At 38.6% G+C, this 17,259-nt stretch overlaps 1 pseudogene; it reads right to left on the bottom strand.

Annotated features, from left to right (window-relative positions):
• Window positions 1-560: 560 nt before the first annotated feature.
• On the bottom strand, window positions 561-10,600 carry Ktn1-ps1 (kinectin 1, pseudogene 1; annotated as a pseudogene).
• Window positions 10,601-17,259: the final 6,659 nt, after the last annotated feature.

Here is a 17,259-nt window from a genome sequence, read left to right on the forward strand (position 1 = left end):
ACCACCACCACCACCACCAGCACCACCACACCACCACCATCCCAACCATCATCACCAGCAACAACAACAAAATTAAATACTGCTGATACCTCTCGGTGTCAATGGTCTCCAATCCCCAACAAAAGAAACAGAATGACAGAACAGATATGAAAATAAGATCCATTCTTCGGTTATAACCAAGACATATAACTAAATATCAAGGATAAATATCACTTCAGGGTAAAAGCATAGAAAAAGAAATTCCAAGCAAATGGGCCTGCAACCCAAGCTGATGTAGCCCTTTTACTATTTACCCAAATAGACTTCATACTAAACCTAATCAGAAGAGATAGGGAAGGACACTACATACTCATCAAAGGAACAATCTACCAACGGGACATTTAACATCTGTGTACCAAACATGAACAGAATGGGGCTGGATCTACCTCAAAATCTTACTATACCACTTTTCTTTTGAAAGGGTAAAACATAAATAAGGCTTTAATTTGGCAAATAGACTACAACGCCTTCTGTTAACTTCTAACGAATAATTTCCCAATTACTCCACTCCCACACCTGGATTACTTCTCCTTTGTGAGTTGCTGATGTATTACTTCCTGAAGCAATTGCTGAATGGTGCCACCATCTGAGTGAGACTTACAGGCATCGTCTCTTTCTCAGGAGACCTCAGTTCTGGGGAAATATCACTATTCTCAATAACAACAGTGTCTCCAGCAGCTTTTAGTGAAATTTTTGAGTGGATGGAGTTCAGTGACTGTTGAGCCTTATGCAAATCATCAGCTACCTTCTTTCTCTCTGATTGCTCATTTTGGAAGTTTTGAGCGTCTTTCATTTAATTGTGTTTTAAGCTCTCTGACTTCCATCACGTAAGTCGATCGCTCCACCTCCGCCTTCTCTAGCTCCATTTCCAAATGTTCTCGTTCTCTTCTCAGCTGCTTAATAGTCCTTCGAGATTCTTCGGCTTTAATTTTCCATTTACTTTCTTCTTGCCCCACACTTTGCTGAAACTTTTACAGAATCCCTTCTGTTTCTGCAAGGACGGATTTGTATTTCTCACATTCCAGCTGTAGCAGCGTGTGCATTGCATTAGCATGTTTCAATCTGTGCTCCAAAACCTCGACCGCCTCAGTGTCCGTAGTCGCAGCTATGCATGATTTTGCCTTCCTTTCAAAGCCACGTAACCATTCACTGTAATTCAAATTAGAAGGGACAGACACTGTTGGAAATAACCCCCTTGAAAAGGTTTTGGACTCTAACTCAATAGCTTCCACTTGTCTTTCCTTGGAAGTTTTGTTCACTCTGCCCTGCAGCACTGTTTCAGGTGATGCCAATGCTTCCACTGCGTCCCAGGTTTTCTCCCGAAGGCCATTGTTTTTCTTCTTCTCATGTTCAACAACATTCTTCAGGGACTCCAACTCATTGCAGAGATCAGTTATTTCTTTCTCTTTTTCTGAAATTACTGTTTGCAATTCTTCCTGAGAGGGAAAAGACGCCTGTCGAGGTTCTGATGATTGAGTTGTTCAACTTGGGACTTAATTTATTTTCATCTTGTACCTCCTTTAACAGCTCTGATTTCTTAGAAAGATCACTCTTTGTGTCTTTTAATATAGCTTCCATTCTCTTAATTTCATTGTCCTTTTCTTTCAATACATTTTCAAGTCCTTCAAGTCGTGGTGTCAAACACACCTATGTGCACTTCCCTCTCCTATACCACTTTTCAGCATTTACCTAAAGCACACTTCACCTTATCACTCAGATGCTTACTTAATCATACACATTGATGCTCTATGCATAATACCCAGAAACTGGAAACAACCTAGATGTAGCTCACAGAAGAGTGGCTAAAGAAAACGTAGCACATGTACACAATGGAGTATTACTCAGCCGTTAACAAAGTGATACCATGAAATCTGTAAGCAGATGGATGGAACTAAAAAAGAAGTCATCCTGAGTGAAGTAACCCACATGCAGAAAGATAGAAATGATATTTATTTGCTTATATCTGTATGTTAATCATTAAATAAATGATAATCAAATCACAGTCTGTAGACTTAGAAAGGGTAGGCATAGAGAAAGACTGGCAGAGGTGGGGGGCTCACATCTATCTTCCAGGGAGGGGAAATAGATGTGGGTAGATTAGGGTGTAGAAAATTGGAACAGGCGGTTGCGCTGTCTTACCCCTCTTGCTCTTTATGCTTACCTCCCCTTCCCATCCCCCCTTCCCACAACCATGGCTGGCCACCTTTCCACTCTTCTACTCTTCTCTCATTAAGACCTCTCCATGTGGAAAAAAAAGAAGAAACTTGGAACAGGAATATCAGGATAGGAGGAGGAGGGAATAGGAAGAGGGAGACCTAGAATTGAGGGGCATTTGAGGCTTTGTTGAAAGTCAGGGTAAACTGAGGCTAAGCATAGCAGTTGATCACAGACTTTTCTCTGAGGGAACATGATTTGATACTCTAGGGTCAGAGAGAAGGTCCCCAGGACCAGTGATATACTCTCTGGGGATGGCACACATACACACACATACACACTTGGAATGAAGTATTGATAAGCTCCAAACACTTCACATATACACATATATACATACACACACACACACACACACACACACACACACACACACACACACATTTGGTGGATAGAGCAAAACTCCAAACACTTTATTTTATTTCCCACAGTTTATATATTCCAGCAAAATCTTTTAAGAGGTACAAAAATCACAATGTGACTACATTTTATTTTTTTTAATTTTCTTTTATTTTATAATGAGTAAATAAGGAAAAAGCATACTTGCTAATACCCTCACATGATAAAATGTTTTATGTATTATGAATAAAAAAGTTATTCTCAAGAACCCACATACATTTGTAACTAAGCAACTTGTTATAGATTAACAAAGTGTAAGTAAGCAAAGTAATTTTCTCAGCTAGTTTCTCTCACCGGCAGACTGAAATTTGCAGTTAAAAAGAAAAGATCAATTATTTTATTATTTATCTTAAAAAATCGTATTATAAAAGTTTTAGAAGAATCTCAACACAAACTTTTATATAAAAAACAATCAGTCATTTCTACTTTAAATCCTCAGGGTGCATATCTACTCATTATCAATTTTTATTAAGTCATATCTGGAAGCTGAGGGCAAAAATGGGTACAAGAAATTAATCACCACTTTGATTATCAGCCTAGCTTTGGCAAGAAAGGCAAGTTGGCTAGTACTAGCTGGGCGGCCATTGTTCTTGTTCCCTGACCTTAAAAAAATCCCTAACTCAACTAATTAAAAGTGTGCCTTTCTAACTTGAAATTGTTCCCTAAGATTTTCTACATCAAGATCTCTCCTGAGAGACACAGCCAGAATACGGCAAATACATAGGCGAATGCCAGCAGCAAACCACTGAACTGAGAACGGGACCCCATTGAAGGAATCAGAGAAAGGACTGAAAGAGCTGAAGGGGCGTGAGACCCCATATGAACAACAATGCCAACCAACCAGAGCTTCCAGGGACTAAGCCACTACACAAAGACTATACGGACTCTAACCTCATAGGTAGCAATGAATAGCCTAGTAAGAGCACCAGGGAAAGGGGAAGCCCTTGGTCCTGCCAAGACTGAACCCCCAGTGAACACAATTATTGAGGGGAGGGCAGTAATGGGGGAAGGATGGGGAGGGGGACACCCATAAAGAAGGGGAGGGGGAGGGGCTAGGGGGATGTTGGCCTGGAAACCAGGAAAGGGAATAACATTTAAAATGTAAATAAGAAATACCTAATTTAATAAAGATGGGGGGGTAATTTCTACGTCAAAGCTACTAGCCAAAACATTTTAACCTAACTTTACTGACAATCTATATCTCCAAATTATTCCCAAGATTGGTGGCTATCCCTAACAATCTACATCTCTAAGTACTTTCTGAGGATGCTGGAGGAATCATTAATCTGTTCTAGCAGCAATGCTTGAAAAAGATCAATCACTGTTATTATAAGTAAAAATCAGCCCAGTGAGGAGTGGAAAAGCCCTGAGAGTTTTCATAAAGCTCGTAGGGTATATGAAACTCTGGGCTGGTTATTACAACTCTGATGGTTGTGTCTCTGAGAAGTGGAGCCCTGAAGTCTCCATGTCCTAAAGATTTCATGCTGTTGTTGAGTTTTGTTCTGCTGGCTGCCCTTGTACCCCTTCTAACCTAGGATTGTTGTGAAAACTCTACAAGGGTTTCTAGCTCCTCATGGGCATTAATACGTAAAATAATTGTGAGATAGCCCAGAGACATAGAGTTCAAAACAAATACTACAGGTCTTTAAAAAAAAGTATTAATAAAAGATATTCTGCTACACTTCTAGATCAGTGGCTCATTAAGCAATTAAAAGAGAAGCTTTCTCCTACAACAGAAGGGAACAAACAGAGACCTACATCCAGAACGTATATGGAGACCGATACCTTTGAACACATAGCTCTAAATGGGATGTTTCCATCAGTGCTCGGGGAACCCCAAACAAGAGACAGAGGACAATGCAAGGGCCAGCAGGCATGGAGGACAGCAAGAGAACATTCCCCTCTAAATCAACAGAGCAACACTCAGACAAACTCACAAAAACTGAAATAGCACACACAGGGTCTGTCTGGGTCTGCACCAAGTTCTCTGCATTTATATTGCAATTTTTAATTTAATATTTTTATTGGACTTCTGAGTGTGAGATTAAGTGGGTCTTTGATTCGTGTGCCTTTTCTTGGGCTCATTTCTTACTGTTTGCTTGGCTTGTCCAACTTCAATGTGATTTTTTTTGTTTTAACTTATTTTTGTATTTTGTTATGTTGTGATAGTAGCTCTTAGAAGCCTGTTTTCTTTCCTAATAAGAGATGGGAAGGGAGTGGATCTGGATGGGTGGGGAACTGGAAAGAATAGTAGAGATGAAACTGTATTCAGGATATATTATATAGCAAATAATATATTTCTATTAAAAAAATAAAAATAGAAAAAAGAATGCAAATTGGGATATTTAATTAATAAAAGTATGTTACATATTCTTTTCAAAATGAATAATGAGGGAGGATGCAAAGGAGGCAAACATAACGTCTATGCCTGAAATTCTCCGCAAAAAGTTAAGATTAAATTAAAAGAGAAATGGAGAACAGCTGCTGGTGGGAACAGGGCTTTTCTATGGCAATAAAATGTTTCAAACTTACATTGTAATAATGATTTTACACGGTAAAAATATACATTAACAAACACTGCCGGGTTCCTATAATCTAGTAGTTCAATGAGCACTATGACATACTCAGAATGACAAGGAAACTGAATGGCTGTTCGGTCTGTGGTCCTCTATCCCTTTCCTGTGCTTCAAAGAAGTGTAAATTGTAATCACCACCCTGAAATGATTTCTGCTAAATATGCAAAATGTATTCTGATATTTCCTTCTTTGCATATAAACTACAGATATGCATATTTAAGTTCCCATAATTAATAGCATAGACTGTTAATGTCAGCATTTTCCATAAAATTCCCAAACTGGAAATAGTGCCAATCAATAGCAATGGATCAGGACTATTGCCGCGGTGTTCACAGAGTGCTATGTAGACTAAGAGACAGTTGTACTTGCTGCAATGTGGATTGATCTCAGAACACAATTCTGAATAAAATAAGCCATGTACAAGATAAGGAAAATTAAATTGTCCCATTAAGAGTACCATAAAAAACACACAAAATCCTTGTAAGAAATTAGAAACCAGAACATGCTTTCAAAACCTGTGCTGATTGGAAAGGAGAAGCAGGACACACTTCTGAGGCTCTAGAAAAGTCCACCGTTTTGTGGGATGCTGTTAACATAGAGGGCTTACTGTGGAAGTCATTGAATTATATACTTATGTTTGGGCACTTTTTAAATATATATTCAACTTCAATTTATAGAGGTTAGGTTGAAATAAAATAAAGTTTAGGTTAAATGGGCAAGAGAAAATGATCATGTAAACATACAAAATGTTTGCTGAGACGGCTTTGAAATTGTGTTAATATTTCATGTCTGGAGTGGATGTGAGCAGCAGTGCAGCTCTCTAGAAATTCATTAAAGACTTAAACTGAAATTGAAGGAGAATTTATCGTTTATTTGGGGTTTTCAATGTGTTAGCTACAGAAGTTCTATGCCGTAACATTAGCAGAGCACAACCCCATCCATATACATATATCCATTTCCACTTTAAATGCCTGACACAGCGTTGAATGTCCCATTTTATTTTTACTTACAGTATCACTATCTCAATGATACAAAATTTCTTCTACAAATTTAGCAAACATTGGAATATGAAAATAAGTTACGTATTTTTTGTTAATTTCTGTTTCTTCCTGGGAATATCATTATCTTTCTTTTTGCACACACACACACACACACACACACACACACACACACACACAAATCTTTTGAGATAATAATACAATTTATATTCTCCCTTCCCATATATCCTCCACTGTACATTCCTCAAATTTATGGCCTCTTTTTCTTTAATTGATGAGGTATATCTCTATATAGCTATATAGGAATGGATGGATAGATAGATGGATAGGTAGGTAGATAGGTAGATAGATAGATAGATAGATAGATAGATAGATAGATAGATAGATAGATAAGTAGATATTCCTACTATATAAATACAACCCACTCACTCAGTACATGCAGTGTTATTTGTACATACGTGTTCTCAGTGCTAACTATTTGGTGTTAGGTAACCAATCCTTAGGGAAGACTGTTTCCTTAGTTGTTTGTAGTTCTTAGTCTAGGGTTGAGGTGAAGCTTCATGAGCGTTTGTCTTCCGTGTTAGTATGTCTATGGGTAACATTCTTGATTAGGTTATGTTTAGCCAGTCATGACAGAGGGAAATGTATGCCTGTAACCTCTCTGAAATTTCTAGTATGCACAATTTCAAAGCACGCTTCCTATTCCTCTGGGTCCTCCTATTCCTCTGACGTCCTCCCACTTGTCAGCAGTTCCTGAACCTTCTGTACAGGAGTGATTTTATAAAACTATTAGTCAGGACTGGGCTCTATAATGCTGCATTTTGACCTGCTATGATTTGTTAATGGTCTGTACCTATTCCAAGGAAAGGTTTTCATAATGAGGGAGGAGGAATATATTTATCTGTGGGTATAAGAGTAAATAACTGAGAAGTAGTTAAGGGTTGTGCTGCTTTACGAATGTAGTAGTTATCATTCTTGTCCAAGATCCATTACCTCACTAGGCCTAGATAATTGATTAGGAATCCAGGATCAGACATAGTTCCCCTCTTGTCGAGTGTCCATTAAGTTAAAATAGAGACTTGCTGGCTACTTCCTAGCTATATATGCCAGTATTGTAACTTTGAGTTATTTTTTCACATTAGGCTTTGTTGTGGTTCACGGCATCATATAGCTGGTAGAATATTGACCAGTAAAAACAGATCTAACATGGGCTCAGGTATATCACTTCCAACGTATATCCAAAGACTCAGAATCATACCACAGACAGTTACTCAGCCATGTTCATCATGACTCTATTGACAATCAATAGCTAGGGAATGAAACGACCTTAATGCTCTTTATTTTATGAAAAGATCATAAGACCGTGGCACATTATGGAAGGCTGCTCAGCTGTAAATCAAAATAAATTCATGAAAATTTCCCGTTAGTTGTATGGAACTAGAAGAAATCATTTTAGGGGGATGAAGTTGACCCAGAGAAACAGATTCCACGTGTTCTCTCTTATCTGTAGTTCTTAGCTCCAAGTCTTCAGATTGAGTACACAAATGGGAGTCACCACCCAAACCAGCAAAGTAAAAAGGGCTAATGCTGATCGGGGAGGCGCAACAGAGGACTAGCAGGGTACAAGAGACCTGATACAGTAAATGAGATTGAGGGGTGCTTATATTGGAGAAAGTAGAGGAAAATAAATACAGAAAAAGGAAAAATAATAGTAAAGTTATCTGAAATGTCATAAGGAATTACACTGTTAACTATCTACCTAAAAATAACTACAACAAAATCTTTTATAAACTGGTGTTGACTATCTTAGACATAAAATAACTGAATCAAAATCAACATTACTTCTCTGGAATTTAAGAATCTATAGTATATTATTTGAAAGAAAGAATTTATCTCCAGTTAATGGTCATATTCTATGATTCATAAATAACAATCAACATGCTTCTCTGTCAGTTCACATATTTGCAATAACATTCTAAATTTTCTTGCCTCCAGTCTTTATAATCATCTATGACTTCTGATCACTGATGCTTGGAGTAAAAAAATAATAATTTCGATATTTGTAATTTTACAAGCTGTGTATCTCCTTGTAGGGAGAAAAAATCATTTTATGAGCTACTAAAATTTTTACACACGTTAGAGTCCACAACTTTTTTCAAGGCTGAATTCAATCCAATTCCCTGCCTTCACATTAAAGTCTATATAAACGGCTCCATATGAATAGTTATTTAATATTTTATTAGAGCTTTTAATTTTACTATCCCTTCAGTAACTTATTCCCAGGCTTGCAAACCTTATGGTCAAGATTCTCTCCCCAGCAACTGATATAATTTTGCATTTTGCATTCAAAACACCTGTGCCATTTCCCTCAGCTCCATACTCACACAAGTTTCTAGCAAAACACAAAACCTTATATTTTTCTCATTTTTATGCCCATATTTTGCATACAGAAAATATGATGGCATGAGCAGCTCAAATTATAGGAACATACTAGTTGGAATGATCAATATTACTATAAAAAAGCTAAATTTTGTTTCATCTTAATTGCAAGTTTGGTCTTAATTAAATTTCTTAACCTCTGTAGCTGAGCGATAGCAACAATAATAATGTGTACTTTATAAGATTATATAATATAGAATGTAATATATGATGTTATATGTAACACAAGCCAATGTTTACCTATATTAAGAACCCAATAAATATTGTTATTGCAGTTATTATATAGCAATTAAGACGTTACTGTCTACAGATAAATGCATATTTAAATGCATACATCAAAGGGAGGGGAAGGGTAGAAATTTAATAGTAGGCAAAAAACATGGTGAATAAAAAGCACATCAATTATGGTCAAGGGAGGGGGAAACATCTGCAAGGTCCCTGTGTCCCAGCATTAATGACCACGATCCATGGTCACATCCTCATTTCAAATTTTAAATGCTCGAGGGGCAGCAATGAATCTCACTGCCTGATTCAAGATGTTTATTATTCTGTCAAAGATTGTAACACAAAAAGTCACAGATCTGACTGACAGAGACCCACTCCCATCTATGAAGTCTCATCAATTTTCAAAGAGTAAATAAGAATATTACTATAAAAAAGTCATAAGTATCACCAAGGAAGGTGGCATTGGGGTAGAGCCCATATATGAGCCCAGGCTTAATAATATAGATCTTAAAAATGAATTTTTACAGAATACAGCATATTTTATTCCTTCTCCTAACTCCTCCCAGATCCTCCCTATTGCCCTAGGCATACAACTTCATGTATCTTTCTCATAAAATAAAATAAAACAAACAAACAAAAAACCTCAACGGCCAAAAAAGGAAAGGAAAGAAAGAATGAAAATCCAGTAAGATTAAAAAAAAAATTCTACCAAAACAAAAAGTGAGCCAATAAATAAATAAATAAATAAATAAATAAATAAATAAATAAATAGACTATAGACTATAGACTATTTTGCTAGTCAACTACTTACTTCTAGCCACGGGGACTGCCTTGGAATGTAGTTGATATACCCAGTGACACATCATTTGAAAAAAAAATATTTTCCCTTTCCCAGTAGGTGTCAACTGCAAATTGCAAAACCTGAGATCCACTGTTAGACAGACACCAGACATCAGACATGGTGTTGGCCTCGTCTGTCCCACGTTATACCACAAGTGTAGCTTCAGGACCACGCACCTCTGCTCCTCTCCTACTGCTTCTGAGGCTTTCACTGCTGTGCCTCCTTTCGTTACACTTAGCCACTACCTCTAGCTCGGCATGCAGAACCTGTAAAAGGCACAAACGACACCAATCCATGTCTTACAACCACACCAAGTAAAAAAACCATCGCTGATGCTCGTTGCGCAACAGAAGGTGTCCTCCTTCACCTATCTGTTGCCGTGATAAAACACGGACAGAAACAACTTGGGAGAGGGAAGGCTTTATTTAGCTTAGAGTTTGTCAGCCATGGAAGCCAGGGCAGGAGTTTGAGGCAGGAACCTGGAGTCTGGAACTAAAGTGGGAACTGTGAAGGAACACTGTTTTACATGACTGTCCTTCCGGCTAGCTCAGCCACTTTTCTTATAAAGTCTGTGCTCCCTACCCACAGGTGGCACTAGTGAGCAATTAAGCAAACACAAATAAGCCCACTGGTCTATCTAACGCAGATTCTTCCATTGTGGGTGCCATGTTCTAGGTGACGATAGTTAGTTTCTGTCAAGTTGATGAAACACCAGCACAGAAAGGAATGGAGGAGTGACATTAAAAGATATTAAAATTTAAAAAGACATAAGCATTTCCTCCCACCTGCTGTGATGATGACTCTGGGAATCCCTCACCAAGTTCTGAAGAAAGAGTGCACAACAGTGATAAACAGCTTCGAGGCTTTGTCATGCCGTCTAATTTGCACGTTATTTCTTACCTAACCCAGCGAGCTCTAAGCTCCATTAAATTTACGCATTACTTTTGCCTCCATTTGGCAGTTTTGTAAATACGTGTTTATGAAATAAGATTCAATTAAGATAGATTTAAATTATCCAATTCACTCTGATTTATTTTAAATTTAAATCATTATTATTGCAACAAGTAAACTGCCATGGCTATTGTACTTCATTGGGTAAATATTACCAACCATATCCAAGCTTTCAGAAGTAAACAACATACTGTATAATTAGGCAATGTGAAATTAGCAAGCAGGGTTTAGTAATATCTTCACTATTTCACCTAATTAAGTAGCAGCTTGCTGGTGCACTGAGGAAAAAGAAACCAAATTTAAAAGAATATTGCAAAATCACAAGAGGTCTCCAGTTGAGTGAATTTATATCAATGGTTTGACCTTAATTATTAGACACGGGAGGAGAATATTAGGGGAAAATTTAGACAGCATATGGGACATCTTGTACAATCAATGCTATGGTTTGATGGTTTTGTCCTCAGAAAACTCATGTGTTAAAGTATTAATATCCAGTTCAATAAACTAAGAGTACTTGGACCAAGTGTATGCTCTCTGTACACATGAATCATAACGGGCACCTCATAAATGAACTGGTGCCATGAAAATGGGCTTGAAGACAGGGGCTCCTCTTTCAGGGTTACTTCTCTACCATATGTAGCATGTAAAGGGCTGCCACAGCAGTGGAGACCAGACCCTAAGGAGACACCAACCAAACCTGTAGCTGCTTAGATATTGGATTTTCAGTCTCCAGAGACAGGTGTGTATCTTTATTTTTTTATAAATGAATTATAACTTGTAGCATTGTATTACAGCAACATAAAATGAACTAAATAATTGATTTTCTATGTATTGCTGTAGAAGTAGCCACTGTTAAGCTGAAGTCTTCCAAAGCCGGGTAGAAAGCAAGTCCTGAAGTTTCCGTGTGGATGGATATGTCATCTCTGTGTTCTTCAGGCTCCTCGTGTGCAGAATAGGCATGGTGGAGTCTTCTTCTGTCTCCGCCCTGCGAAGACAACACAGAAACAACTCCGAGTACTAGCACATAGTACCCAAAGTGGGTTCCTAAAACAGGACACATCCCTCTGGACTCGAATATTCTGTGCAAACTGGTGAAAGATCAGTACACTTTTATCTTATGGAAGTGCCAAGCTTGAGTTGATTTAATTTCCCTTTAGTTACACCAGACATAGTATTTTGGTTGACTTACAGAGAGACTGACAATCACACAAAGGACAAAAAGCTTGATGACACAGACTCATCAAGGGATTTGTTCAAGGCCAAATGGAAATCTGTGATCAAACCAGAATAAAGCCTGAAACCTTGGCTGTGTGCAAACATGATGTGCATCCATCGCTTCAGTAGTAGGAGATTTCTGATCCACTGTTTGGGATGAAGTCATACATTAGCCATCCACTTCGCCATTAAACATCGGATAGGTAGAATTCCAAAGGTATTTACTGGGCAGACAAAATGTGTTGCTTATATAAAGAACAAAGAAAATTAACAACATGCCAAATAAAGAAAAATACAAGGGAGGATTTTTATGTGGGTGGACAGTGGGGAAGAAACATAAACTCCATTGTATAACCCACTTGGCCAGCACTAGAATGCTGTGGTTTCCTCTGCCACTACTGTCTACTTCCACCTCAGCACAACAGCAATTACAATTGAGAAGCCAACAGACTCATGGCAGACTCTAACTGAGAACATGCAGAATGTAGAATGGGGATAAACATCTAGGGTATTCCTTCAAAACTATTTTTATAACTATACCATGCCCCAGAGATCCTGAAGAACATGGAAGGAAAAGTGGGTTATACATACATATACAGCCACCCAATTAGACAAGATGGATGAAGCAAAGAAGTGCAGACTGACAGGAGCCGGATGTAGATTGCTCCTGAGAGACACAGCCAGAATACAGCAAATACAGAGGCGAATGCCAGCAGCAAACCACTGAACTGAGAATAGGTCCCCTATTGAAGGAATCAGAGAAAGAACTGGAAGAGCTTGAAGGGGCTCGAGACCCCAAAAGTACAACAATGCCAAGCAACCAGAGCTTCCAGGGACTAAGCCACTACCTAAAGACTATACATGGACTGACCCTGGACTCTGACCCCATAGGTAGCAATGAATATCCTAGTAAGAGCACCAGTGGAAGGGGAAGCCCTGGGTCCTGCTAAGACTGAACCCCCAGTGAACTAGTCTATGGGGGGAGGGCGGCAATGGGGGGAGGGTTGGGAGGGGAACACCCATAAGGAAGGGGAGGGGGGAGGGGGATGTTTGCCCGGATACCGGGAAAGGGAATAACACTCGAAATGTATATAAGAAATACTCAAGTTAATAAAAAAAAAAAAAAAAGAGTCGCCCAACCAAAAAGAAAAAAAAAAAGTGGGTTATAGTGAAGTGCAAGGTACCAAGACAATGGTAAGAAAACAAAAAGCCTTTCGCAGGATTTGGACTACCCGGGGAATTATTCTATGCTGATAGTGCTGCCACAGAACCCAGCAGGGGTAAACAATTATTTATCTCTGGTTATTAGCCAAGTCTAAACTGTGTAACCAAAATAACAAAAGATTTTCTTTACATCTAATTAGACTTGAGGGCTGGAACAATGTTCTTTGAAAGGATGCTTTTAAGATGCTTTTTTGAATTGAAATAGTAACAACATTTGTTTTGTGTGGTAAACAGAAGGCTTTTGGCAGTGCAGTTGCTTCGGTTTGAAACTGCCAAGAACTATTTGCTTATCTGTGGAATTTCCACTACTCTCTCTGTCTGTGAGTCAAATGGGTGCTGATATAGGATAAATGGGGTTGCACCGAACTTTGTGGCTTACTGGAGTCATTACATAAATTTCCTAGCATAAATTCATACACATACACACCGACACACACACCGACACAGAGAGAGAGAGAGAGAGAGAGAGAGAGAGCAACAGAAAGGAAGGAAGAAAGAAAGAAAGAGAGAGAGAGAGAGAGAGAAAGAAAGAAAGAAAGAAAGAAAGAAAGAAAGAAAGAAAGAAAGAAAGAAAGACACAGAGGCAAGACAGAGACAAGACACAAAGACACACAGAGATGGAGAGAAGAGAAGAGAAGAGAAGAGAAGAGAAGAGAAGAGAAGAGAAGAGAAGAGAAGAGAAGAAAGAGAAGAGAAGAGAAGAGAAGAGAAGAGAAGAGAAGAGAAGAGAAGAGAAGAGAAGAGAAGAGAAGAGAAGAGAAGAGAGAGACAGAGAGAGGAGAGAGGGAAGGAGAGGAGAAACACACACACACACAGAGGGGGCGGGGAGCCCCATGCTTATGGTACTCCAATAAAGGCAGAAGACGGAAGGAGAGAGGAGGTGGGGATACAGGAAAGAGAGGAAAGAGGAGAGACATAAGAACATCATATAATGGAAATGTGAGAACAGAAGATGGGGGAGGAAAGGGAGGGAGAACAATGTCACAGGATCGCAGAATTCCTAGAGACAAAAAATTAAGTCAAGGGGGAAAGTTGCCCAAAATAAATGGGAATGAGGAATAAATATGGGGGAAAGCAGGAGCAAAGGACAGGAGCAGAGAAATTAAAGGAGCTAACAGGAATTGGAAAGGCACTAGGAAAGACTGAGTTAAGCAGGGTTTGGAAGAGACTGCAGGGTTGTCTAAATGATAATGGTATTTGACAGTTTGATACGTATTTATAGCTGTTTCCAACTCTCTCTGAATACTATATAGGATTATCCAGATTTTCTAGGGTTTATCACCACAGGCATGTAGGATTAGCAGTCTGATGAAGTAAAGAATTATTCGCCAACCCAGTCCTTAGGCTTCCATACTACTCTTCCCAAGTTCCCTGAGCACGGTATATGAAATACAAATGCATGTTTGTGTGTCTGTGCGTATTTTTCTGTACATGTGATTATTATATCAATATCCGAAGTTCTTCATTGAAGGAGGCTTAAAACCCACAAAGGCACAATACACAAAAATTTTCTTATTGGCCAGCTCTTTCTGCGTGTAATCACTGAGATTACAGTGTATCTGTTTCCTTTTGGGGTGTGTGTGTGTGTGTGTGTGTGTGTGTGTGTGTGTGTGTGTGTGTGTTTAGGTTTTATTATTTTTTTAAATTTTTTATTATATATTTCTTTACTTACATTTCAAAGGATATTCCCCTTCCCAGTTTTCTGTCAATAGCCCACATTCCCTCCCCTCCCCGTCCCCCATACCAGTATTCTCCCTATACATCCCCCTTATTGCCCTCCCCTGCACTGGGTGTCCAACCTTGGCAACACCAAGGGCTTTCCTTACACTGGTGCCCCAACAAGGCTATTGTCTGCTACATATGCAGTTGGAGCCCCAGATCAATCCATGTATAGTCTTTCGGTAGTGGTTTAGTCCCTGGAAGCTCTAGTTGGTTGGCATTGTTGTTTTTATGGGGTTGCAACTCCTTCAACTCTTTCAATACTCCCTCTTATTCTCCCCAAGGGGGTCCTATTCTCAGTTCGGTGATTTGCTGCTAGCATTGACCCCTATATTGGACATGCTCTGGATGTGTCTCTCAGGAGAGATGAATATCGAGTTCCTTTCTGCATGTATTTTTTAGCTTCATCAACCTTATCTAGTTTTGGTGGCTATATATATATATATATATATATATATATATATATATATATATATATATATATATGCCACATGTGTGTCAGGCTCTGAATGGCCATTCCTTGGGTCAATGCTCCAAACTTTGCTTCCATATCCTCTCCTATGAATATTGTCCCCCTTTTAAGAAAGTGGGAGCATCTGCATTTTGGTCATTCTTCTTTTTGAGCTTCCTGTGGTCTGTAGATTGCATCTTGGGTAATTTAAGCTTTTTGGCTAATATCCAATGATCAATGAGTGAATACCAAGTGTGTTTTTCTGTGATTGAATAACCTCACTAAGGATAATATTTTCTAGGTCCATCCATTTGCCTATGAATTTCATGAAGTCCTTGTTTTTGATAGGTGAGTAGTACCATTGTGTAGATGTACCACATTTTTTTAATCCATTCTTCTGTTGAAGGGCATCTGGGTTCTTTCCAGCTTCTGGCTATTATAAATAAGGCTGCTATGAACATAGTGAAGCATGTGTCTTTGTTGTACGTTGGAGCAACTTTTGGGTATATACCCAAGAGAAGTATAGCTGGGTCCTCAGGTAGTGGAATGTCCAATTTTCTGAGGAACCTCCAGATTGATTTCCAGAGTGGTTGTACCAGTTTGCAAAACCACCAATGGAAGAGTGTTCCTCTTTCTCCACATCCTTGCCAGCATCTGCTGTCACCTGAGATTTTTATCTTAGCCATTCTGACTGATGTGAGGTAGAATCTCATGGTTATTTTGATTTGCATTTCCCTGATGAGTAAGGATGTTGAACATTTCTTTAGGTGCTTTTTAGCCATTCGATAATCCTCAGCTGAGAATGTTTTGTTTAGCTCTGAACCCCATTTTTAATAGGGTGATATGGCTCTCTCGAGTCTAATTTTCTGAGTTCTTTGTATATTTTGGATATTAGCCCTCTATTAGATGTAGGATTGGTAAAGATCTTTTCCCTATCTGTTGGTTGCTGTTTTGTCCTACTTTGCCTTACAGAAGCTTTGCAGTTTTATGAGGTCCCATTTGTCGATTCTTGATCTTAGAGCATAAGCCATTGGTGTTTTGTTCAGAAAATTTTCCCCAATGTCCATGTGTTTGAGACGCTTCCACGTTTTTTCTTCTTTTAGTTTGAGTGTATCTGGTTTGATGTGGAGGTCCTTTATCCACTTGGACTTAAGCGTTGTACATGGTGATAAAAATGGATCGAATTGCATTCTTCTACATGCTGACCTCCAGTTGAACCAGAACCATTTGTTGAAAATGCTATCTTTTTCCATTGGATGGTTTTAGCCCCTTTGTCAAAGATCAAGTGGCTATAGGTGAGTGGGTTCATTTCTTAGACTTCAATTCTGTTCCACTGATTTACCTGCCTGTCTCTGTACCAATACCATACAGTTTTTATGACTATTGCTCTGTAATACTGCTTAAAGTCAGGGATGGTGATTCCCCCAGAAGTTCTTTTATTGCTGAGTATAGTTTTTGCTATTCTGGGTTTTTTTTATTCCATATGAATTTGCAAATTTCTCTTTCTAGCTCTATAAAGAATTGAACAGGAATTTTCATGGGGATTGCACTGAATCTGTAGATTTCTTTTGGCAAAATGGCCATCTTTACTATATTAATCCTGCCAATCCATGAGCATGGGAGATCTTTCCATCTTCTGGAATCTTCAATTTCTTTCTTCAGAGGCTTGAAGTTCTTATCATACAAATCTTTCACTTGCTTGGTTAAAGTCACACCAAGATATTTCATGTTATTTGGGACTATTGTGAAGGGTGTCGTTTCCTTAATTTCTTTCTCAGCCTGTTTATCCTTTGAGTAGAGGAAGGCTACTGATTTGTTTGAGTTAATTTTGTACCCTGACATTTTGCTGAAGTTGTTTATCAGGTTAAGTAGTTCTCTGGTGGAACTTTTGAGGTCGTTTAAGTACACTATCATATCATCTGCAAATAGTGATATTTTTATTTCTTCCCTTACAATTTGAATCCCTTTGAC

The sequence above is a fragment of the Rattus norvegicus genome, chromosome 5 (assembly GCF_021556685.1).
Source record: "Rattus norvegicus strain SHRSP/BbbUtx chromosome 5, alternate assembly SHRSP_T2T, whole genome shotgun sequence".
Lineage (NCBI taxonomy): Eukaryota > Metazoa > Chordata > Mammalia > Rodentia > Muridae > Rattus > Rattus norvegicus.